The 25,789-nt window shown below is 43.6% G+C and overlaps 1 protein-coding gene across 1 annotated transcript in view; it reads left to right on the top strand.

The window, feature by feature from the left end:
* ANKFN1 (ankyrin repeat and fibronectin type III domain containing 1) overlaps nt 1-25,789 on the top strand; it is a 309,928-nt gene that overhangs the window by 64,079 nt on the left and 220,060 nt on the right. The gene's annotated exons all lie outside the window — the stretch shown is intronic.

Here is a 25,789-nt window from a genome sequence, read left to right as displayed (position 1 = left end):
CCATGCAGTGCATATGTCCCCTTTGTGCCACCTGGGGACCTGACCCAAACTGTAATCCCAGCTGTCACCCCAGGGTGTTCTGCACTCCCCACAGTGGTGTGATTTCCCCTCAGGACTGTGCGCTCACCTCTGCAATCCAGCTTTCGCCCCAGAACCTGGCATGTGACAGTGCCCAGATACTTATCCCTTCATTTACTTGTTCTGCATGAATGTTTGCCGAGTTTGCCATTGGCAATTGGAAAAGATACGGAGGAAGAAGAAAGGGGCAAGATGTAGAGACGTAAATCCCAGTTTTAATTATTTTGCCACAGGACATGGTCTCCATAGCCTTTCCTATCCCCTGCCCCAAATACGGATCTTTGGAAAAATTCCCATGAGCTCCACCTTCCAAGCATGGGCCAGGGCAGGGCTGGTAGCCCCAGAAAGGGCCCACAAAGAAGTTCTTTGGGGACTTAATGTGCCCTCCAGGACAGTGGAACCTATAAAACTTTCAGGAGGGACTCCTAGGGAGGAGACTAGCACGGCAAAGCTAACTGCTTCCTCCCGCCACAGAGTTAAAAAACAATGTCCAGCCTTTAGGCTGTGGGAAAGAGAATGGTGAAATCATTCTCTGTCTGGCACAAGTTGCAGACTATTAAGTCGTTTGGGAAATGTGGACTTGTACCAATCTACGAGATTGGCCATGGCCATTTTAATATGTTTTTGAAAATCAGCGAGTGCTTAAAAACTTGTAGTAAAAGCCCTAATAAACTAAATTAGACCAGGACTCTGCCAGAATTGTATTTACCTCTTGAAGTGGAGGCTTAGGGAACCACGTTAAAAATTAAAGTGAAAAAAAAAAAGAGAAGAAAGACCAATAGATCTGTGTATAGCGAGTTGTTTGGTTAAAAGAATTAACTGTCCTCTCTACAAAGTGACTCATTCGCAGAACGACAGGTGAGTGCTTTCCATGACACAGTTCTCACGACCGATGCCACCCGCCATCCCCCTTTTTTGCTTTTGTTTTGTTTTACGAGTCTTATTTGTTTTTACAAGGGTAAGTTTGGAGGGAGAGGGGTGTGTAGTTACTGTAGCCAGAAGAAGAATAAATGCTTTGTGCATTGTACGTACCCACATAGTATACTGAACAAGTACTAATAAGAATAAAATTATTGGAGCAAATAAAATCACATATGCTTTTTAGTCACCTGGGAGAGGGGCTGTGCCAGCCTTTTTGAGCATATAAAAGTAATAATTCTTCACATCTGAATAGCATTATAGAATTTATAAAGCCCTTTCACATATATTACACGTTTGATCCTCAACAACCTGGTGAGTCAGGAACGATCTGTGTTATTATCCCATTTCACAGTTCAGGAGAGGTTAAGTGTTTTGTCCAAACTGTGGAGCTACTAGGAGTCCGTCAGCACTTCCAGCAATGTTCTGGCTCCACAGCATTAGGCTTTGTCCTCTGTGACTCACGGGAACGCTGGTATGAATTTGAGCAAAAAATCTCTAAGGCCACTATGTAGAAGAAAAATAGTTGACACTGGAAATGGACTCGTAACCTGGCTCCCTAGACAGCAGAAAAATGGTCCACACCAGGATATCACCCAGTCCTGACACAGCCTAGCTGTGCGTCCCCTCAAGGCACATGCAAAATGAGGAACTCACATGTGGCATTCTCCTTGCGGAAGCGTCCTTAAACATCACGTGAAATGGGTGTCGGTGACTGTGCCTTTTGAGACTTTCTGAGAACACACTCCCTTTGAGGATGGTTTTTTTTTTCAGCCTGTTATAGTGGGGAGGCCGGTGTATTAGTTTCTTATTGTAGCTGTCACAAATTACCATGAGTTCAGTGACTAAAAAATGTATTCTCTTGCTGTCCTGGAGATCAGAAGTCTAAAATCAAGGTGCCAGCAGGGCTGTGTTCCTTCTGGGGGCTGACCTGCCTCTCTTGGCGTATGACCCTCTCCTGCACCACTCCAACCTCTTGCTTCCACAGTCACATCTCCTACTATCTCCTCCTGCCTGTCTTTTATAAGGACCTGTGTGATTACATGGGACCCCCCTGCCGCCCAACCCAGCCTGGCCTTGCCATCTCAAGATCTTTAACTTAATCACATCTTTTTACCATGTAGATTTTACCTTTTTCCCGTGGAACATAACATAGTCACAGGTTCCAGGAATTTGAGCCCGGACCCATTGGGGAAGCCATTCTTCAGCCAACTGCAACTGGGATTAACGAAAGCTGAGACTGAATTTGTAGTTTCTGCTCTGCCATTCATAAAGAGAAGGACAAATCTCAGCAGTATAAACTGGGCATCTTTCCCTTCTTTCCCACTGTCCATGTTTGCCCTCTGTGAAGAAGCACCATGCAGGCAGCTGACGCCATCTCATCATGAGAGAAAGGGGAGAGGCAGAAGACAACTTAGGAGCTCAGAGGCAGGCACGCACGTTACATCTCTTAGGCTCTCTTTTTGTATTAGAAAGAATATTTCATCAGCACGTTTCACCAGGTTACCCTGCGAGTGCCAATATTTTGCACAAGAGATTGCCCCCATGCCCTTTGCTCCCCACACAAATAGAGTGCTTATCCCTTCGAATGTTAAAAACTGACTTGTAATTCGGAAATCAGGTTTCTCTCCCTCACTAGACTCTGTGCTCTTAAAAGGCTGATTCTGGTTCATGTCTGTATATTCAAGAATCTACCTAGGTCCTACAGATAAGCCCTTGATAAATGTTTGGGGGGGGGGGTTGTGGTGCATGGGTTTTAGGGGACTGTATTTGACACATTCGCAGTACCAGAGGAAAATTCAGTTCCTCCTGCCTTCCCTGTCTGGGCTTCCATCTCTAATTTCCTCATTTCAGTTGTGCCATCATCCACAACCCTTTGCATCCTGTCAAACACCTGGTCTTTCCTTAAACCGATGGCTCTGCATGGACACTGGCTCTGCAAGAAAACCCAGAAGGAAGCAGAGGCTTCTGCGCTCAAAGCAAAAAGAATAATTGCAAGCCCATTTCCTTCTCTCCATCAAGTAGACTATAGGGATTGTGACAGCAGCCAGACTCAGCCTACTGGGCTCTTTGCTCTGGGAGTGTGTGTAGCTTTCCGGCTCCCATCCTACAGCAGGGCATGTATCTCTGTTGGTGGGCGTTTCCATGCATAGCTTACTAAAATAAAGAGAAGAAACAAAAAAAAAATGCTTGGATGTTGCCTACAAAAAGTATGTAGATATATCACATTAGATTTTAATTAGTTTCCTCTTCAATATCTTAACACTACCTCTTAACAAAATAAAAGTGGATGATGCTTCACAAGAAAATGTGGTATCAGGTAGAGCATCCCAAGTTTGGAATTGTGGCTCCGTTTAGGGGGCATGATTATTTCCTCCATATAGTCAGTCAAGAAATTGTTCTGGGGAGTGAGGTGTGGGACCTTAAGGTTTAATCCAAGTCAGATCCAGTCTTATCGGACCAAGTGCCTTTCAGTTCTGAGATGGAGCGTCAGGACGCCTGTTTTCATTTTGAGCCACCAATGCTGCTCCGGTACCTACTAGAATATTAAATACTTAGGGCAGAAGCTGTGGCCAATCAGCAGGGCCATGCTCATTGTCTCATGCAAATTCCCCTTTCTAATCGGGCGCTTTGAAATTAGGTTGCGAGCGGGTCCAAGGGTGGCTGGGTTAGAATTGTGTTGGTGGAAGTGCTGCAAGCGGTTGACCAGCTGTTCTTACTTCACAAGCACAGCTTTACTGCTGGGTAGCCCCTCGTACTCCATAAGGAACGTTTGTGTGTGTTTGTCCAAATGAAAGAAGATTTGTCTCCCAGGAAAACCATTTAAGCATATAGAGACTGCAATCTCATTTTCGAATATTGGGTTTCGTTTTATGACAGATCATGCTGTTTCGTACAGCCTATCTATATTAAAAAGCATGAACAAGTCGGCCTTGTTCTGTCCCATTCCTGTCCCTCTCTACTGTGCATTTATAAAAACACAGACATATCTGATTCCACACACACTGTACAATATTTTATCGATTACAGTGAAACTTGGTTATATCGTATTTCCAGACGCTGAGCAAAGAAAACATAGAAAGTGGGAAACACTGAATTCGATTATGGTAGGCATGGGGTTTAAAAGACCTGAATTGTAGGGAGGTCTTGTATGTGGGAATAATAAAAATAGGTTTTACTTAAAAAACTACCCTTTTACAAACCATCTGACAGAGATATCCTAGCATGTTCCTTTGTGTCTAGACACAGAGTATGCAGAGCACTTTCCCAGGGAGGCGGCTGTTAGTTTCCATACCGTTCTGCAGGCTTTCCCCACTGCCAAGCTTTCCTTAGACTCCTAAAATCTCTGGTCTGGATTACTCCAATGGTCTAACTAGCCTCCAGGCACTCCTTCCTCCGCAGTTAGCAAACACGCCACCAAGGACAAGCTACATTAAAAACCCTGAAGTCTTCTGATTGGCTGGATTTACGTGGCTTAAAGTTCTTGAAACCACAAGGGGAAAATCATTTAAGCCCAAAGATCAGATAAATATTTGTCCTTATTTTCCTCTGTTTGGTTTAATGTTCACATGTAACTCTTTCATGCATCTGGAAATTAGTGTTTTCCTATGAGGTGACAATTAATATTTTTTCCAAATAGATATCCAGCCCTCCAGCACCTTTTCTTGAGGAATCCTTCTCTTTCCCTCTGATCTGCGTTTTCTCTCACGTCGTGCAAGTAGGTGTTTACGACACCAGGGTCGGCGTCTGGGCACGCAGCTCCTTTCTGCTGTCTTCCCTGCTTAGTCCTTCCCAAAGCAATGGTGATGGAAGGAATGCAGCTTTGGGAATGTTTTAATGTCAGGTAGGGTTAGCTGCCCCTTTTGTTAATACTTCCTCTCACATTTCTCTAGTTGTTGTTATTAGTTTATTCTTCCACATGAATGTTAGCATCATTTTTGAAGTTCCATATATATCCTGCAGAGATCTTGGCTCCTATTTCATTAACCCTATAAATAAATCTTGAGAAACTTTATACCCTTATAATATTTGGTCTTCTCATACAGGAATATGGCAGGAGTCCCCATCCTTTATGCCATATATAGTCCCCTATATAAAAAGTCTGCTTTTATGTCTTTGCAGTGTTAAATTTGTTTTCTATATAAGTCCAGCACATCCACGGTTTTGTCGTCGCTTCATTTTTTTTGATGATACTCCAAAGGCAATCATTTCCCATTATATTTTCTAGCTGGTTATTGCTGCTACAGAAGAAGGCTACCAACTTTTTAATGTTCACTTCATACTTAATGATCTTACTGAACTCTCATCGATTCCAATATTTTTTGGCTGATTCACACAGGTTTTTCAAAAACATATTTCCTGAAAATGCTAATTTTTTTTCTCTTTTCCAATCAGCAAAGATCATACCCCTCATTTCTGTTCTGGTTCTCATTATATTGGCTTTAACTTCCAGAAAAAAAGTGAAATTGCAAATTCAGTTTTGATTTTCCAAGTTTGATGCACCTCTCCTCCCACCCCCACTCCCAAATAGTCTCAGTTTTTCTGGCATTTTTGCTCAACTCTTAATGAATTCCAACGTCTCTTGGTGGCTTGGGAACTTTCCCACACTGACCCCGTGGGACTTCATCCACTGTCACCCCAGTGCACCAGCTGGGGTGGCCAAATAAAATACAGGACGCCAATTACATCTGAATTTCAGATAAACAACAAATACATTTTCAGTATACGTATGTCGCACGGAATATTTGAGACACATATATTTGTTGTTTATCTGAAATCCAGATTGAACAGGGCACCCTGTGTTTTTATTCAATAAATCTCACAACTCTGGTGCCAGTCCCAGTTACTAAGCCAGTTACGCTGAGTTCACCTCTGTGATCCCACAGCTCTCTATAAGAATGTTCTTTAATATTCTGTTATAATTGTGTGTTCACAAGGTACTTCGTATTCCCAGGACCCAGCAGTGGCTGACACATCCTAGGCACTGAATAGATGTTGTTTAAGTGAACTTTTTAAAAACCGCATAATAGCCAGCAGATCATCAAATATTTCTTGAGCATGGACTGCAGCAAGTTTTGAATTTAAATAAAGGAATAAATGCGTGTGTGGTTCTATTCTGTGCTAAAGCACCCAGGGAAAAGGGAGAAGAACAGTCACTTTGCCACGTTTTCAGAACTGGAATTTTTTTACTCTGTAAGATGGGTGAATATATCACTTTCCTTTCATTAGTAGGAAGAGCCAGGAGTGCTGAGGTGGAGTCAGGAGACCCTGGATTTCATTCCCAACTCTGTCACAAATTGGCTGCTTCACCAGGGGCAAGTCACTTCACCTTCCTGGGCCTCAGTTTCTTCATCTGTAAAATGACACTGTTGGAACAGACGTGGCTGTCAACCTTTTTTTTAGTAATAAAGTCATTTAACAATGAAATGTATTACACAGAACCCCAATATCCAATGCAGATAAAGTGAGAACTGTTGTGGTCGAAGATCAGCGGGTCCAGCATCCCCTGGTTCAATTTCTCCTTGCCCTTCTGAGTGGGCTCTGAAGGAACTCTGCACAACACTGAATACCAGTAGTCCAGACAGACGTCAAGGCCAAGGCCCTGTCCTGCTCTAACATTATATGTATGTATTACTGTAGACAGCATCCAGATGCACACTCCTGAGAATATATATAAAGAAAACAAGCTCATGCTTGATTTCCATGTTCTCTTTTGATGAAAAGGAAGAAAACTACCAATCTGAAACCATCCCAGTCTTCTATAGCTACAGTCTCACCTAATGAGGACAGAGGGTCACAGTGGAGATCTGGGATCACGAGAAGATTTTAAAGCATTCCCCAAAAGATGAACCTCTGGGCTATGTGCCGTGCTTCCCCTTGCATCTCTTCACAGTAGCTCCACTCTGTGAAATGGACTATTGGCAATCACCTCTAATGGGTCCACCTCTGCATCCACCATGGGGCCCCCACAATCCAGTTTCCCTGCCCCCTGAAGAGCAACCCTCCCTAAATGTACCTGGCACCTAGTCATGTCACACACAGTCCAGCCTTCCCTCCACTACTGTTGCCTCATTGCCTTCAAATTGCCTTCAATGCCTTCCCAGAGCTCTTAGTATAAGGTAAACGACCCTCAATAAAGCTCGCCACATCCTGCAGACCAACACTCTCTCTGCTCCTCAAACCACATCCTTCGTCCCATTATCAGGCCTTTACACACGTCCTTGCTCTGCCCGGGAAACTCTTCCTTTCCTCTTTTCCTAGTCGACACCTGCCCATCTTTCAGATCTCCGCTTCCTCAGCTCTAAGGAGATCCCTCCTTCAGGAGCTGTCATAGAGTTCTACATCCTCCTCTTCATTGCTCATTGTCACTGCAAACCCGCATGTGTGTGAGTGATCCTTTGATCATCTGCCTTCCTTACCAAACTGTAAGCACCATGTAAAGGTCTGTGTCCAGCAAAGTGCCAAATGTATAATATACTGTTAATAAATAGTTGTAGAGTAGATCACTAATAAACCAGGGAAAGATATTCATCCTTTTTACCAAAATTTGCCACAAGAGTTAAGATTGTATGAGTGCTTTGGTTAATTAAAGGTTATTTGTGGAAAATAAAAATTTAACTAATCAGGTATGTACTTTTCTATACATCTCTAATAGTTGTATCTTGATGTTTTATTCATACCAGCCAGGAGTAGGGGAAAAACTACGATAGGATTTTTAACACAGAGAATCAAATAGACAGAACTGTTTTCAAAGGGACAAAACTGCTGAGACTAGAACTAGTCACATGACCTCATGCATCCACCAATCAGCCAAGAAGGCAGTCCACCACGTGCTTAGCAGGTAGAGAATGAGAAATATTTGACCAAGAACATGAGTCAGAACCATGGGGTACAATAAAAGTTGGATATTTGTTTAGAATACCAGATAGGCACAATCTAGCCAGGGATATCTATTTTTTAAATAAATGTGTATCACTAGCAAAGGAATCTGATAAATATAAATGGGGAAGGAGAAGGCTCCAAGAAATAGGTGAGCTTTAATACTCTGCCTGATTTTCCTCTGAAATGATACCGCAGCTGTCCCTCTCAGAAAACCAAGCACACTGTTATGATCACACGTAACTTATTGGAAACCACTGTCATGACATAGACATTTCAAAGCCAATGTCCAACACTCTCTGTGAGGTTTGTCCCTTCCCCCCTCCCTACCCACCACCCTACCACTGCTTCTTGTGACAATTTAATGTCACATCCTTTCTGGCTCCATCCTCCTGGACCAAGATTTCCTTGGCTGCCGAAGGGGACTCTCACAAACCACTGGATTTTCATGACTGAATTAAGAGTTTATTTCTCCAAGGTACAAAGGGGCGACTACCTGGAGGCTTATCCCCCAAAACACTCTGAAGATCAAAGGCCTTAGCTGAGCTACTGAAGTGTTAATTGGCCAAGTACAATTGTCAACAATTAGTTTCTGTGTGAACCAATTAAAACAAAATAATTGGGAGTTGTCAGCACTCTTAAATATTTATACCAGCCGATGCAAATATTTATTTACATATCATCTGCTTGCAATTTTTAGCACTTCTGCTGTCTGCAGAACTGCTCAGAAACCATTAGCTCATTTCTCTTGATGCTTAAATTAAAACCTAAACTTATTCTAGTCGACTGACAGAAAGCTAAAATATTTTTGTTCAAATTCATTTGACATTGTGTATTTTTGACAATGTTTATATTCCTCATTTTAATGGAAAGTGATACTGCAGCCATCCTTTCAAAGGGAGATTTCTGATTTTTTTTTTGATGGCTAATTCATTCTATTTTCCCATGTGGTACTCATTAAAACAATTCCCAACTTCGTAGATTTTTATTTCACCTATAGAGTGTTAAAACTTTTCTTTCACACTTCTGCAGTTGGTTAGCAGTATCAGCACAGCTTTGCCTGACATCTTTTTTTATTACTGTACACCAAATCTCTGCTAGTTTCAAAACGTCAAGAAGTTTCAGAGTCTCTTGGTTAATAACCCCTCTGCTCATCGCAAATCCTCTCCCCCGTTACACGTTCCCCCAGCCATCTCAAAGCACATCTCCCCCATCACCATGTCTAAATTTGTTTACCTATCTTCTTTTCCTGCCTTTTAGAAATGAGGGTCTCCGTGACTTTCATATGGTGACACTTGCATTAAAATACTTAAAACTGATAGTTTATTTTTCCTGTTATACATGACATTCAAGTTAGCAGTGGAAACCTTTGGAGAAAATCCCCACTACTTAAGAATAGCCCCAGTGAACATCCTAATGCATCTCCATCTACCGTTTCATCTGTGTGTGGTATTTTATTTGCTTTTATGTTTTCATGTGATTGTGGTACTATCTGTGTCATCAATATTATTGTTTTGTCTTCACTTACCATTCTAGCATAAGCATTTCTTCCATGTAATTACAACTCTTCATAAAGTTTTTTTAATGGTTACATGATAGTGCCTTAGTAAGTAGATGTATTACTTTTACTGGATGTGAGCAACAGAGGATGGAGTTTGGTGTCTGAATCCGACTATTCAGTTCCTCTTCCTCCAGAACATAGACATAGGGAACAATAAAGGGGCAGCTGTGAGGCAAAGCACTGAGCCCACATTGTTACCAGCCACGGATCATGGCAGAGTGCTGAGTGTTACCTGGGGAGAAGGGTCAACAGAAAAAGTTGAAGAAAAAAATGAAATGTTCCTGGGTTCAGCTGATACTAGAATCCATGACCTGGGAGTGTAAACAATGGAGTGTAGGAATCTTGTGCCGAGAGGTGTGAGGTTCATCGTAACCCTGGGCTTCCCGTATCACTAGGGAATCTGCCCCTGTTTCCTGTTTCCTGTTTCCTGTCTCAGAGACGCGCGTTGAGACGCTCCTGTTCTTACAAAACTCAGACATTTCAGTGTTGGTCCTCGTCTTCAGATCTTCACGTGGCTCAGTTCTGTGCTGCATATTTTAATCTTTTTCCTTTCCGTTCCAGGTCTGAGACATTTTACCCATCTCCCCAGAGCTGAATTCTGGCTCTTGCAATGAGTGTGACTCAGCTTCCTCTCCCCCTTAGACTAGGGTGCTCTAGGGCAGGGATGCCCAACCTTTTGGCATCTCTGGGCCACACTGGAAGAAGAGCTGTCTTGGGCCACACATTGAATACACAAACACTAATGAAAACTGATGAGCAAAAAAAAAAAAGCAGTTTTAAGTAAATTTACAATTTTGTGTTGAGCCACATTCATAGCCATCTTGGGCTGCATGAGGCCCACAGGCTGTGGGTTGGACACCCTGCAAGGGAGAGGCACCTCTAAACAAGGTTCACTCTCGTGCCCTCCCCAGCGTCTCCCTGTCTTGCTCTCCTTTTGTGTTTCTCCCCCTGCTACAGGATCCCAGGAGGAAGAGTCTACCGCCTCTGCTTCCTACAGTGGAATTCTGTAGACCAGAGTGAGCCTCTAAATGGGGCGGCACAGCCCCTGGGAGCTTATTAGAAATGCAGATTCTCAAGCTCCACCCAGATCTATTGTGTCAGAAACTCTCGGGATGGGGCCCAGGAACCTGAGTTTTGACAAACTCCATGGGTGGGTTATCAGAGTATGTGAGTTTGAGAAGCACTGCGGTTGTCTTACCTCTAAATGATGTAGCTTCTTTGCTGGCACATTTAGTTCAGTGGGCACTTGTTCTCAATAGATCCTCTCACTAAAGCTCTTGACAATTCGGCTGCCAATGGGAAATACATTCTTTACCTTGTGCCCTTCTCTTCCCAAACTTGCCTTGCTTGATTCTTAAATTGCCAGACCTTGAGTGGATTACGCTACTTCACCGGTGGCAAGAACACTCATCTCTGCCACCTTCATCCCTGTTGCAGTAGCAAATGCCTCTGGCGTTTCCTTCACCTCTTGATCGTTCTCCACTCCGTTCAAGCTAACTCGGCTGTTTTTAAAAATATAATCTGCTTCCTAACTTGGCTCCCGACCTTTTTCATATGTGGGTGCTAATACCTTTGGCTGGATCACAGAGCCTTCCTTCCTCTTTCTCTTTGCTTTCAGTCCCAATTCATTTGTTTTCTTCATGATGTTATCCCAGAGCCGGTCCTTTGAGATCCTCCTTAATAAGAGCTGTGAAGTCAGCAATTTCACAAGCTGCCAGGCTATCCATAGTTCAAACAAATCTTGTCCATGTCAGCTTGTCCAAGTTGGATAATTCTCCATCTGGACTCAAATGCTGTAGCCCAGCCTGACTTTTCCTTAAGGCAGTTTCTCAGTCTCAGCACTATTGACGTTTTGGACTGGGTAATCTTTGTTGTGGGGGCTGGCCTGCGCATTGCGGACGTTTAGCAACCAGTAGCACTCCCTCCCCACCCCATGATAATCCAGACCACTGCCAGATGATCCCCTGGGGGTTGGAGTACAAGTCACTTAGGTTGTCTGTCAAGGACTTACACACGCTGTCCCTTGTCGCAGTCCCTGAAGGATTCACCGTCCCTGAACCTGCTGCCCTGCTGCCATAACTGTGTTATTTTGGCGCTAGTGAAACAATCCCTGAAGGATTCTACCTCAATCTTCCTAGTCACCCCTCAGACTCCTACACAAATGTCATGCAGCCATCCCGTATGGCTGTCCCCCGTTCAGGGAAAAGTCCCCCCACATCTGGGCATCCTCTGGGGCATTAGTCTCCTAGGTTTTCTTTCTTTCATTTTTGTTGGGTTTTTTAAAGCCTCCATCATGCCTCTTTTCTACCTTCAACTTTAAGATCATTCAAAACAGTTTAGGTCCCTATCTGCCCAACTTAAAATCTTTAAAATCTGTAAAATACCAGCACTTCTCTGAAAGATATAAATCCTTTCCTTCTCCTAGCCCAGAGCCTGGAGGTAACGAACCCACTCCTCTTTCACTTTTACCTGAGTCAAGGTCCCTTAAATCCATATCATAAATAGACATGAATATAAGAAATCATATCTTATTTAAGAAACAAACTTTATGGGGAAAAGAAAGCCAATGTGAGACCATTGGCAGGGAGCCCCAGACCTGTGGGACAAGCGATAGGAGTCAGGACCCTTGTCTTTCCTCAGCCCCTCCTTGGGCCCCTGACATTCCAAACAGGACAAGGACCCCAAGTTGGATCAGCTCAGCTGGGGTTCCCAGTGCCTAGCATTAAACCTGGTGGCCAAAACCACTCACTTTCATGCACTCTACTCTGGATGGAATCTAGCTGGATTTTTCTTTTGGCTACTTAAAGTTCAAATTACCCAATATTGGCCTGAGCAGCACATTTATTGCAAGCCAACGCCACCGAAGCAAGTCAGAAACAAAGACTGGCACTGCCCGCTCCTGCTAAAGCCAGCCACAAGCTGCACCAGGTCCTCCAGGCCCGCGTCTGAGGGCTTTGCTCTCCAGCTGTTTGTATTTAATCCTTAAATTTCCAGATAGTGCGCTAACTTGTTGGGGACAGGGATTTTTAACACTTTACCCCCTCTTCTTCACTAAATGGGTGTCAAAGTATCAACTGGATTGGTAGCTGGGGAGTATCCAATAAATCCAAAGTACAGGGCAACCGGAGAATTTCACTGGAGAAGCCAAGCAAGGGCTTCCCACCACCCTCCTGTGAACTGAGAAGACCAGAGTCTGGTGTCGGTGTCACGTGACTCACCTGTCCAGTCACAGCGGACCTGAGAGGGCAGACATCTGACTCGCAGCATTAACATGAGGACCCAGAAACCTGTGCAAATAAGAGCAGTGGCCTAAAACCAGGGAGCTTACCCACTGTGGACACATGCCCAGTGGATTGCTGCCTTCCACAGTCTAGGAAGTCCTGGACAGAGGAAAGAGTAAGGGAGCGGGGAGATTAGAGAAAGACAGATGTCCTCTCTCTGGTATCCATCACTCACGGGTGTGGGTGTAGAAGCCTCCTCCGCCAGGAAAACGTGGAGAGGCAAAAGAGATGTTCCTCTCTTCCACACTGACTGTTTAAACTACCTATGCCTTTTCCCTGCCTTCAGAAAGCTGTACTATGTGCCCGGTGCTATTTTAAGTGCTTTCTATAGAAACACATTTCATCTTTATTTTCTAAAGCCTAGAAATAAAGTTTTAAAAGGGAAGCTGCTGTTTTCTTGTTCCCATCTTCAAACGTTAATTGCCGGTTCCAGTGTATTCATGGTACTCTTAAGAAAAATCTTTCTCTTCTTGATTTTTTGCATATTTTATGTATTTCACAATGCTTTCTATTTGAAATGTGTAGCTTTATATTTTATGCATTCTAGTATTTTTGTGTACTGTGTTTTATGCATTTCATGTCTTCATCAAAATCCTCTGAGTCTTTGTTCTTTTGGATCTTGTGCTGGGGTTTTAGCTCTTCTATGTTTTATATGCCGTTGCTTTGAAAGAGAACCTAGATTCTATAGCTGTATTGTTGTTTCATACTTTAAATTTATATGGCTGTGGAAAAATAATTAAAATCATTTAAAGAGAAAGAATCCCATGAGAAGCAATCCTATGAGAAGATTACATAATCACCAGTCTACAGAGGAGGAAATTGACACTGGAGTAAATAGGATAAGTTAGGATTTGAACCCAGCTAATTCACCTAATCGTGTCCTTACTCTGTGGCTTTTTTTTTTTTTTGAGCCCTCAAACAAGACATGCTCTTCCCAACCTCAGGACCTTTGTACAAGCCATGCCTTCTGCCTCCAATGATCTTACCTCTCCCCTTCAATGAGCTGCTCCATCCTAGCTTTCAGGCTTCAGCTTGAATAGCACTCTCTGCAAACAGCTGTAACCTGGCAGCCCAGATAAAATCAATGCCCTCTGCACTTGTGCACAGGGCACATCACCAGCTCTCAGACAGCTTCAACTTTCTATGCACAGAAAAAGGACTGGGGGTGATGGTTAAGACTGGGATAGAACCAGGGGCATTTTTTTGTTTGGCTGTTTGTTCTTGCTTTTTATATTTTTTAAGCTGCCCAGTGATTGCAATACCTATCTTGTGAGTGGAGTAGTTTCGGGTAATAAGGCAGTGTGCAGTGTGCCAGCGAGCGACTGTGGTGCATGGAAGCAAAGACCAGAGGCTTTGCAGACATCACTGAGCTGAGAGGTCGGAGAGCCAGATGGGGCATCGATGAAAACACCACAATGACCAAAAAAGGTGGGAGGGCAAGTGTGGGGACCACATGCTGCAGGCAGAAGGGACGCAGAAGAGGGCCATGGTGAGCAGTGGAGGTGGGAAAGGAGGGGCAAGCAAGTACGTGGGCAAGAGCAACATAACAAATGGTCTTGAAGGGTCCTAGGGCTCAAGGGCAGAGAGACCCTGCCCCTTCGTGCAGTTGTATTTTGGAAGGGGAAACAACAGTGGATGATGCTTGTGAGGACTGTGCAGCTAGCAAAGCCTCGTTCCCATTCCGGTGAGAGGATGAGAAGGTGAAGACAAAGATGAGCTCTCTTGCCTTAGAACAGGGGTCCAGAACGCACCATGAAAGGGACAAAGACGGAGAGGATGGCAGGGCATGGGCCCCAGGAGGAGGGCTCTGGTTGAGACAGGAAAGAGGCAGCTAGGGGCAGCTGAGGAACGGGTGTTCCGTTGGCACAGGCGTGACTGGCATCAGGAAGCCAGAAGTCTAGACAGCTGGCTGGGCACAGACGGGACCAGTCCGTGGGCAGGCACCTGATGCCATCACGCAGGACTCTGTGCTAGTTTCTTCCTCTGTTGTCACTGTCTTGAAGTTCTCCATAAGTTTAGAGCAAGAGGACTCACCTGTCCATTGTGCACTGTGCCCCACAAATTACATGGCTGGTCCTGGACACAGGAATGGATGACAGAGGCAGTGTCAGTGTGGGAGGCCACAGGGTGGACAGAATCTTGCTGCTGAAAAAGCCTGGATGTTCATCTCTTTAACTGCCATCTATTAAGGAGCCACTATGTATTGAATATTCTGTTAGACATCACAGAAGATAAAAAGGCAAATAAGAAGTTGCCTGAGTTCATACTCTGATTCATAAGGAATTGGAGCCATTGCTCTTCTGTTGAAAGACTTTTGGAGTGACATCAGTGGATGTCACCTTTAGTGAGACAGAACTTCAGAGTGTGATTTTCAGACTTGATGTATACAGGCTTCATCGTTTTTTATTTGTGACTTCAAAAAGCATGTCATTAACTGTGATGGCTAGATGTGCAAACACTGGCCATTAATCATCTTTCACATTATCGATCTGGAAGATACTTCGTTCCTTGCCAAAACTCATCTCTTCGACATTTCAATAATTAATTCTTAGAAATCTGTGATTTAATTATAAGTTTTGGACAGTAGCCCTATGAAACATGAAAGGCTTTTATGAGTCTATCATCAGCTGGGAGATGAAAATAGAGATTTAAAAAGCAATGTTTGAAAGTAGAAAGCATTCTGAGCCAGATAAAATTTTCATGATGTCACTGAGGAAAGATTTGAGTGTAAGTGGAGCGTCAATATATCCTCCGAATGAAGCCTTAGTTAAGTAGTTTTTTTCTCTGTCTTTTCTTTTTTTTTTTCAAATTCTAGCAGGGTTATTTTCTGAAAACCGCTAGCACAGAAATCAGAGACCTTTCTAGATGCTAGTGTCAGGTAATCATGGAGAGAGGTGATTTCCTAAGCGGTGCTCTGCCAGAAAAGCACCAAACTAAGAGCCAACAGGTTTAACTCTGCTCCTAAAACATCTTGTGGCCCTTGGAACCGACCTCAGTTTACCCTTCTGTAAATAGAGACATCAGGCGAGAAGACCCCATGTCGTTAATGACGTCACTCTCTGTGCTGAGCTCCACCCAGCCTCGCCCCAGGGGCAACTCTGGCCTCTTAGAACTTCAGACATTCAGCTTCCCACAAGGAAGTTAAGCTTACTTGTCATTCCAATCCTAGAAATTAACATTAAAAAAAAGTTCTTATTGCAGGAAGTGAAAGGAAAGGAAGAAAAAAAGAAATATAAGGAGAAACAATAGATGACAATGGTGAAGGCAGTGACAAAGCTTTAAAATCTCTGCAAAATCCTGGCAGATGACATTCTCACAGTGACATCTGGCGTGAGGCCCTGCTTTAGGACGTGAAGACAATGGAGGAGTCTTCTACCCCAACCAGTAAATAGTTTAGGATTATAAAGGAAGCATTCCTGTAACCACAGGCCACGCCTCCTCCTAGCCTTCGGGAATTTCTCACTGCTCTCCTTTCTGGAGGAGATCAGTTTTCCCAGACTCATCAAGCCACCTTCAGTTTACTTTAGGAATTCACTTCCTCTCACTTTCTTCCCAGCAGAATTTCTCCCACACCACGTGTGCAAAGTCTAGCCCATCTTTGCATTTCCAAATACTCATTACTCTATCCTGCTGAACAAAAGACCATCTCCTCTGGGTTTCACCGTTTAGTAGCACCAAAAAGAATTAGTGGAGTTGCTCTAAATTCCATCACATCATGTCAAAAGGAAACCACAGAGCAGTGATTCTCAATGTGGGGTGTGAAAAAAGGGTGATTGTACACCTCAGGGCAATGGGATCTTTGGAGATATTTTGGTTGTCACCACTGGCCAGTGGTGGGTGGGTGGGGGTGTCATCTAGTGGGCAGAGGCCAGGGATGCTGCGCAACACCCTGGAATGCTCAGGACCATCTGTACAACAAGTAATAATCTGACCCCAAATATTAACAGAGCCAAGCCTGTGGAATCTTGACACAGAGATTTATTTTTCCACTAATATAAGTAAGCTCATCCCCCTGTAGAAGGCAGAAGAGGCTACTCAGTTTGGGTTTTAAATAATGTTTTTTTTCACCATGTTATGTTTGTTTAAAATTAATTCAAATTTATCTTTGTCAGTTGAAGGGGTCTGGGTATAGTACTTCCAAATAGGACCTGTATTTCCTGAGGCTAATTACACTGCTATTATCTCTGATAGATTTGTGTGTTAGGATCTTGACAGTTGCATGTTCTAACACCTCTTCAAATTCAATGTCTAAATGTTGGCTACAGCTTTGGGTTAGGCCTTAATTCCTTCTTGCCTGAATTTTACCTCCTAGCGACTCATTAGGTTCCATCCAAACCTGCTTCTCCTCTCTTATTCCCATCTCCCCAGATGTCTGATGTGCCCACCCAGTCCCCAACATCCTACTTAATCCTTGGCTTTTGCTCACCGCACATCCAGTCGGAGACCTGGTCCTGCAGAGTTTCCTTAGCCCATCTCCTATCTGTCTGTCTGTCTGTCTATCTATCTATCTTCTTCCTCTAGCTCAGTCCCTTGACATTGTTACCTAGATTCATTGAATAAATCTTCTTAACTATTCATCCTTTCTCCAGGCTGACCTCACTGCAATCCACAGCTATACTGTTACCAGGATGCTATTCTTGACAAAACAAATTTATTCATACCTCTCCCTTATTTTTGAAATCTTTAAACGCTCTTTCTGGATTTCAGGGTAAAATTCAACCTTTTATCTGGATGGAATTATCTAACTTTTGCTTATCTCTCTCCCCACCTCCGGTCACTTTTTCATGTAGAATTCTTAGATTAGCTATTTTGAATATCTACGTGTTACCTGGGCTCATGTCCTGCCTCTGTGCCTTTGCGCATGCTGTTCCCCAGCCAAGAATGCCCTTTCCCACCTTTCCAGCTCACTCTGTTCATCTTGGAACCTCAGTTCCAATGTTGCCCCCCTAGGAGAGCTGCCCTGAACCTCTGAGCCGTTGTTCTACAAGTGTGTCCCTCAAAATGTTTCACAAAATGGGTGTGTTGCTCACAAATTTGGGATGTTAATAAATATTAGAACATGAAAAGCTCTGAAAAATATTGTATGAAAAAGACCAATTTAATGATCAAAAGACCGTATTGGCCAATTTAACAATCTTTAATCTAGTGTTTTGCAAACTTACTTGAAATTTAACTTTTTTTCTTCACAAACCTGTTATCAGCCTTCTTTGGAAAAATTTAACTTAATCTGATCTAGGGATAACCTCCGTGCTTCCTGGAATATCCTCCCAGGTGTAGCAGTACTGTAGAATTTACCACATGCCACAGTGACTGTGGACTCATGTTCTTCACATGCTGTTAAGAGAGTAAGTCTCTCCTGCAATAGACAGACTGAAAACATCTTGGTGATAAAATAATTGCCATGATTATTTCGTAGTAAATGTGATATATATTTGATAAACTCATTATTAGCCAAAAAGTACCATCTACTTTATTGCTATTGATAATTAACATATATTATTTGAATAGTGTGTACAATGAACTATATTTTGTCAAAATATCCCCATATGACAAAATTCATAATATTACCGACATGCTTTCTGAGGGTGCCAGGCCTCAGTGGATTTCTGAATGTCCGTGTCCCAAAGATGACAGCTTATGCTTGGTCCCGCCTGTCAGCTTGGCTTCAACGTGGACATGTTTTTGTTGTTTTGGGAATTGTTTTTGTATTTGTGGCTGCTACTTTGTGTTTTGTTTCTGAAAAGGCTATAACTAAAGAACATGTCAAATGTGCGTACCTTGAAGGGATACAGTACACTCTGCACCTGCCCGGAGAATCCCGAAAACTTGGAGGCATCCCCCACACCACTCAATTGATGGGCCCTAGCCTATCAACCCGCTCACCAAGAAAAGAGTCTTCCTTTACCTCCTACCACTTGCAGACCCACTGTTATTAGAAGACCCCACAGCTCACCTGCTTATGAGCCAAGGACCCCTCCTCTCTTACGGGTCAGGAAATCTGGGTGTGTGCAGACAAGGAACAGCAGTGGGGAAAGGGCACAGAATGTCAAAGGTGATTCAGCAGATAGTAGGAGGTAAAAGCAACATAATCAGAACAGATGACTCTTGTGAGTATTTTTAAAGAAAGAAATAAAAAGAACTCTAAAAGAAAAGAATGTAAATTCCTAGGGAAGCTAGAGAAGTTATTGCAAAGGAGCAATATGAGGAAAAGAAAGAGTTCTTGAAACCCAAAAGCATTGTTGAAAGCTGAATTAAGTATCTTGAAGCTCAGATGGAAGAATTGTCACACATAGAGGAAAACCTCCAAGAAATAGAAATTATATGAGTGTAAAGTGAAAGATAGATATAGAAGAGACATCCTATTATTGTTAGAGGGTAAATAGTTTCAACCTTCTTAAAGAGTAATTTAGACTCTCCATCTGATATTAAGCAGAATATATCCTATTAAAAAGTACTCATAATTCTAAGAACTACCCTACAGTGTAAGAACATGAGTCTAAAAACAACTGTTCAAAATGCTTTCTGCCAGCTCACTGTGATAGCAAAAAATCATAGCAGCCTAAATGTTCACCAATATGACGTGGGTTAAATAAATTCCGGCCTGTCCACAAATGGCTTTCTATTTAGCCATGACAGAAAGAGGAGGTCTATATATACCACTTTGGAATGTATGTCCACAAAAATGTGAAAAGAGTAAGAGTATGTTATAGAAAATGATATAGTACAACCTTGTTTTGTAGAAAAGTTTTCATATATGCACATACATATAAATGTTTGTGCACATCTGTCTGTTGCCATAAGCATAAAGAACAATTTAGAATGTCGCCCTCACACACTATGGACAGCAGTGACCTCTGGGAAGCGGGGCTAGAGGGCTGGGCGGGATATTCACTTCTTTACATGCTTCAAAATCAATCTGTGTGCTTGTGCACTCCCTTACTTCATCTTAATGCTGTTTCGTATTTTCCAAAGTTTCTGGAATAAAAACTGTTTATTTAATTAAATTTTTAACCGTTTAAAAGCTAGAAAGAAATCAAAACACAAGAAGCCATTTATAAGCCAACAAGACACGGGGACGGACGCAAGGGTTCGCTGAGGTGCTGGCAAAGGCGCACAGTCACGACCAGGAAAAAGCAAAAACAGTGAAGTTCTAACACCGTAAGAGAAGCTGTTGGAAGTGTTTATAAAATTCTTAAATCCTAGCAGCCAAAAAAACAAATGAAAAACTACTATAAGCAAAATTATTAAAAATTGTGAAAAACTAATCTACTATAAGTTTTTATTAAAAAAAAAAAAAAGAGAGAGAGAGAGAGCCCACTTCAGGTCAAATCGAGACCCGAAGGCACAGAGGTTGGGGACGGTGTGTTCTGCAACCACTTAAAGAAGGCATGCAGAATATTCTGCATCAAATGGAAAGTGAAGCTCTTGGTACAATATTTTTTTTCAGTCTGGACTCCATAAAGACAGCCGTAACCATCTTCTGTTAAGCAATTAAATGGGCAAGGTCTCTGCCAAGCTCTTCATGTGCACTCTTCTTCCAATAAGCTCAAAAATCTCAGGAGAGGTACATGTGCTACTTTTATTGGCATTTTACGGACAAAGGCATTGAGATACATAAAGGTTAAATACAAATGTGAGCTTTCATAAGCATAAAAAACATGAGGTTAGACAACCCCGGCTCAAGGTCACAAGGGTGGTCAGTGGGAGAACTGGGTGCAAACTCCTGGCCGTCTGACGCCAGTGCCTCTGCCCCAGTGGAGGAGCAAGGGGCAGAGGCCTCCCGCTCTCAACATCGGATCCCAGGGCCTGCATCCCACAGTCCTGGGTTTTAAAGAACACGTGATCAAAGTGAAGAGATCCACCAGCCACAGCATATCATATTATGACCTGATAACAGGCATATTCTACTTCATCTACCATGACATTAGTTCATTCTTAAATGAGTTTCCCAGGTAATCTAAGAGACCATTGGTTCCCAGCACTCCTGGGACTATGTGGAATAGAGAATAAGTTTTCCTGCCATAGCAATAATCCAATAAGTAACATTAACATAAGTAAAATTAACATAACCTCAATATTCACAATGAAAAAGTAGCAGGCACTTCATTTCAAAATTTATCACCTTGGACTTGTAGGAACTCACTGACTGTGGATTCCAGAGAGAAATAGGAATGTAAGAGATTTGACTCCATGTGTTATGTTATTCGAACAGTTATATTTGCAATGATGCAATTTTTGGCCCATTGTAAAAATTTCAAATAGTTGACCACTTAAGCCAGATATTCCAATTAGCATAGAACATTAAAAAATTACAAAATAGTCTATTCTTAAATGAGCATCGGTTGTAGGCTACAGATCATAACCAGAGGGGATCCGCTATCAGAACCTGGGGGAGAAGTTGAGGTCAATGGGTAGCACAGACAGTCCCCTAGTTGAACACTTTGGCCCAGAGATTGGCTGCTCCTAGATCATCAGTTGACAGAGTCCACAGATCACCGGAGCACAGCAGACTGGATTCCTAACAAGGAGACTGAAGAAGGCATTTGGGGACTTTGGACAGGGTCTATTCCACGTGGACCTGGCTACTGACTTAGGCCCAGGTGCTACCATGACCCAACAATGGTAGCCTGGTGGCCTTGCACATCCTCAGAGAGTGGCTCAGAGGTATTAGGTATGTGTGGTACACAGAGCACAGAGCCTAGAGGTACCTTGCATCTCCCTGTGGTGGGAGCCGACGGGCTAGGCTTCCCTCACTAAAGTTATCCAGGATTGATATCAGAAGAGCCCCATCCACAATCCCATAAAATCTCCTACACGGTTCAAGAATAGACATGTCAGGACTTCCGGCAAGATGGAGGACTAGGTGGACGCACCGTACTTCCTCGCACAACCAAGAATAGAATAACAATAATTTACAGGCATAATTTCACTCAGAACTGTCAGAGGATTTATCTGAATGGAAGTCAGACAGCCAAGAAGTTGAAGTACACCCGCACATCCACGCTGGTAGGGGACGACGAGCCGGGCGGGTGCGGGGCTGGCGGGGGTCGGCAGCGCGCGGAGGTCAGGGAAAAGTTGGTGCAAAATCGGCGCGACAGCCATCTGGGGCGCAAGAGCGCAGCGGTGATCCCTGAGTACGCAAGCAGCAGCTGGGGGAACCAGTGGGGCAGCGATTGTGGACCAGGGCAGAGCTCGCAGCCCAGGATCCCAAGCAAGGAAGTGTCTGAGCCCAGGAGAACGGAACTGCCGCCATTGTTTCCCTCCCGTCCTCGCTCCCGCCCCTGCCCCCACATATAACGTCACAATCTAGCGACTGGGGTGCCCAGCCCTGGTGAACACCTAAGGCTCCGCCCCCCACCCTAACAAGAGCGACCAGACCAGAAAATAATAATAATAATAATAATAATAGGAGAGACAGGGAAAGACATAAGACATGTTTTCAGCAGAACAGATCAGTCCCCCAGGACTCATCCTTTTGAGCGACCAAGAAATAGCCAATCTATCAGATGCGCAGTTCAAAACACTGGTGATCAGAAAGCTCACGGAATTGGTTGACTTTGGGCGCAATTTAGATGAAAGGATGCAGGTTACCATAAAAGGGATGCAGGAAGATACGCGGAGGAGAGCCAATAGTGAAAGGAAGGAATCTGAGTCTCAAAACAATACAGTGGACCAGAAGGAAGATAGAATCAACCAAGCAGGAAAGCATGATGAAATAAGAATTCAAAAAATCAAGGAAAAGCTTAAGACCATCGAGGACACCTTTAAACATTCCAACATCCAAATTATAGGGGTACCAGAAGGGGAGGAGCAACAAGTAGAAAAGTTATTTGAACAAATAATAAAGGAGAACTTCCCCAATCTGGCAAAGGGAACAGTCTTCCAAGAAATCCAAGAAGCTCAGAGAGCCCCAAAGAAGTTGGACCCAAGAAGAAACACACCAAGGCACATCATAATTACATTAGCCAAGGTAAAAACAAAGGAGAGAATCCTAGAAGCAGCAAGAGATAAGGGGACAGTCACCTACAAAGGAGTTCCCATCAGACTGTCAGCTGATTTCTCAAAAGAGACCTTACAGGCAAGAAGGGGCTGGAAAGAAATATTCCAAGTCATGAAAGACAAGGACCTACATCCCAGAATGCTCTATCCAGCAAAGCTCTCATTTAGAATGGAAGGGAAGATAAAGTGCTTTTCAGATAAGGTCAAATTAAAGGAGTTCATCATCACCAATCCCTTATTTTATGAAATGCTAAAGGGACTTATCTAAGAAAAGAAGGTAAAGAAAAGACATGTATAGTAAAAGGACAGCAAACTCACAATTATTAACAACCACACCTAAAGCAAAACCAAAAGAAACTAAGTAAACAACTAGAACAGGAACAGAACCACAGAAATGGAGGGCACATGGAGGGCTAGCAGTAGGGGGGTGGGAGGAGGAGAGAGGGGGAAAAGGTATAGAGAATAAGTAGCATAGAATGTAGGTTGAAAATAGATAGGGGGAGGGCAAGAATAGTATGGGAAATGTAGAAGCTAAAGAACTCACAAGTATGACACATGGACATGAACTAAAGGGGGGGAACGTCGGTGGGAGAGGGGGTACAGGGTAGAGGGGAGTGAAGGGGAAACGGGACAAATGTAATAGCATAATCAATAAAATATATTTAAAAAAAAAAGAATAGACTTGTCTGAAGTACCCATATGTGCAAAATAAGGCAAATGGAACAAAACAGCCAGTTTCTCCTGTCCGGAGCACATGCCCTTGATGATGCCCCTTTGCCTGGTGTGCTCCACACTCCCCCTTTTGTCTTCTTAGCTCCTACCCTGGGGCTGGAATACGACCTATCCAGGTTGTGACAAGTAACAAGTGAATGAGAGCATGTACAAGTACACAGGACAGTTGCTGATGCATTAAGCACTCAGCAATGTGAGTTGCTCCTGTTATTAAATATGAACTTTTCTTCAGATATTTTCCAAACTCTTCCAATTGGGGAAAACTTCCCTGATTTCCCTGATTTCTTTTTCTAGATTGGAACGTCAAAAACCACCTTCCCTCCTCACTGACCACCTTGTGATTCTGCACGGAATCACCATGCGCTCCCTTCTACTTGTCTCCCCAGGCAGACAGGAAGTGTCATGAGGGCAGGGAGCGCATGACTGGGGCCTAGCTCAGTGTCCTGCACACACCAGGCACTCGATAAACATCGAACGAGTTAATCATTTTAAAGACCCTCTTTCTGCCTCAGGTTTTTCTTTTCCCACTGTAGGAATAAATTGAGCAAAACAAAGATGAGTTTTTATGTTCCTTGGTGGTCTGGAAAACCTCACCACCCATTGTCCTTAGTGGCTTTATGTATTTGGTACCTCAAGAAAGATGATCAGTACCACTGCATTAGGTCCCTGCATAGTGCAATCTCAAGGACAGCTCCAAATAGTTTTCTAAGTAATCGGTGACATTGCTGTGCCATTGTTGCCCAGATGAAGAGCCCTTGCTCTTTGAGTTCATGAATAACAGTCTTCTTCGTTCCTGCTTTCACGGCTAAGGAAGAACCTGCTTGTCTGAGACGGCAGTAAAAACTTTTCTTAGGGGTGAGAGTCTTTGCAGTTTGCTTCCTAGCAACAAGTCCCTCAAAGGAGCTGGAGGGTACAGAGTTTCTGAGGAGTTTTCGGTGCACGTGTGTGTTTTGGAGGGCTGAGCGCTGGAGGAAGAGACATTTGTCAGATGGCAGTCAGAGCAACGTTCCCATCTTCCTCCAGCCTGAGATGCCTGTGCCGTCTTGCTAGGTCACACGGGAGGACTTCCCTAAAACAGTCAGCCCAATGAAGATGTATGTGAGTAAAAAGCTTGTGTTAAGCCCTCTGAAAGAAAAAGTATCTCTTGCCTTCCTGGGCCCAGCAGTTCCATATTTTAGCAGTTTGTAAATCTAGGAGCCCCATCCCCAGCCATCCCCATGGATAGCAAAGGAGGATCCAGGCGGCTTACCGAAACATCCGGGGACTTTTCCAGCGTGGAGTGTTGCTCTAACTCAGTTACACTCAGCAGTTGGAGGAATGAAGGTTAGAGGAAGGCAATCTGGGACAGAAGTTCAGGACAATAGTATGGCTTCGACTGCCAGGAGTAAAGATGTCTTACCCAGGCAAGGCCCTACCCATGGCTACCTTCCTAGCTCCAATTGCGTGGACTCCTCACATCCTTTTATTTGGTTTTCCAAATTGGCCTTCTGATAATAATAACAGCAATAGTAACAGCACCATTCATCGAGTCCCCACTGCAAGCCAACCTCAGGACAGGTCACTTGACAGCTAGTATCTTCTTTAACCCTTCCCACCATTCTTTGCTCTAGCTGCTATCATTATTTCTGTCATTTCGCCAAAGTCGTACTACTCCTAAAAATGGCAGTTTGGGAAAATATTGCTCACTGCAGTGGCCAGGCTGACTTACCCAGGTCCTGGTAGACCACAGGACAAGATCCTTTTCTAGGTCTGAGGACACCGTGACTCGAGTGTTTAGGCTTGTGGATGAGCTGGAACCAATCAGATCTCAGAATGCAGAGGGTTCACATCAATCATGGGGACTTCCCTGACATCCCCAATTAAAACTACTGCCCTGAATAGTACTCCTTTGGAGAGAGCCATGGTGGGTCCAGAAGGAAAAGCAATGGGCTGGAGAGCAAGCTGCACTGGCGGGTGGGCTGCCACGCCAGTACCTGCTGACTCTACTGGCAAACTCCTTCCAAGCAGAGAAGCACAGTCTCATTGTCTCTCTCTTTTCACTGCCTTCTTGAATACGGAGCAACCGGGCACTGATTTCAGATCCCCCCTCCCAACCGCTCCCCGGAAACACTCTTTGTTTCTCGGAAAAGAAACTTGTCCACTTATCCCAATCAGCATGAATTGAGAAAATCATCATTTTTTAGGGGGAGTTTCATTTCATGGAACAATGTGTCAGAACTGGGCCTTTGAGGACAAGATATGATGTCAGTAGGAACCAGAAGCGAGAGAATGATGAATCTCAGCCATTGGACCGGGCACTTGACCCCTCAGATTTCCTCTCACTAGGATCAGACTGGGAGAC

This window comes from Phyllostomus discolor, chromosome 8 (genome assembly GCF_004126475.2).
Source record: "Phyllostomus discolor isolate MPI-MPIP mPhyDis1 chromosome 8, mPhyDis1.pri.v3, whole genome shotgun sequence".
Classification (NCBI taxonomy): domain Eukaryota; kingdom Metazoa; phylum Chordata; class Mammalia; order Chiroptera; family Phyllostomidae; genus Phyllostomus; species Phyllostomus discolor.
This window is presented reverse-complemented; position numbering and strand designations above follow the sequence as displayed.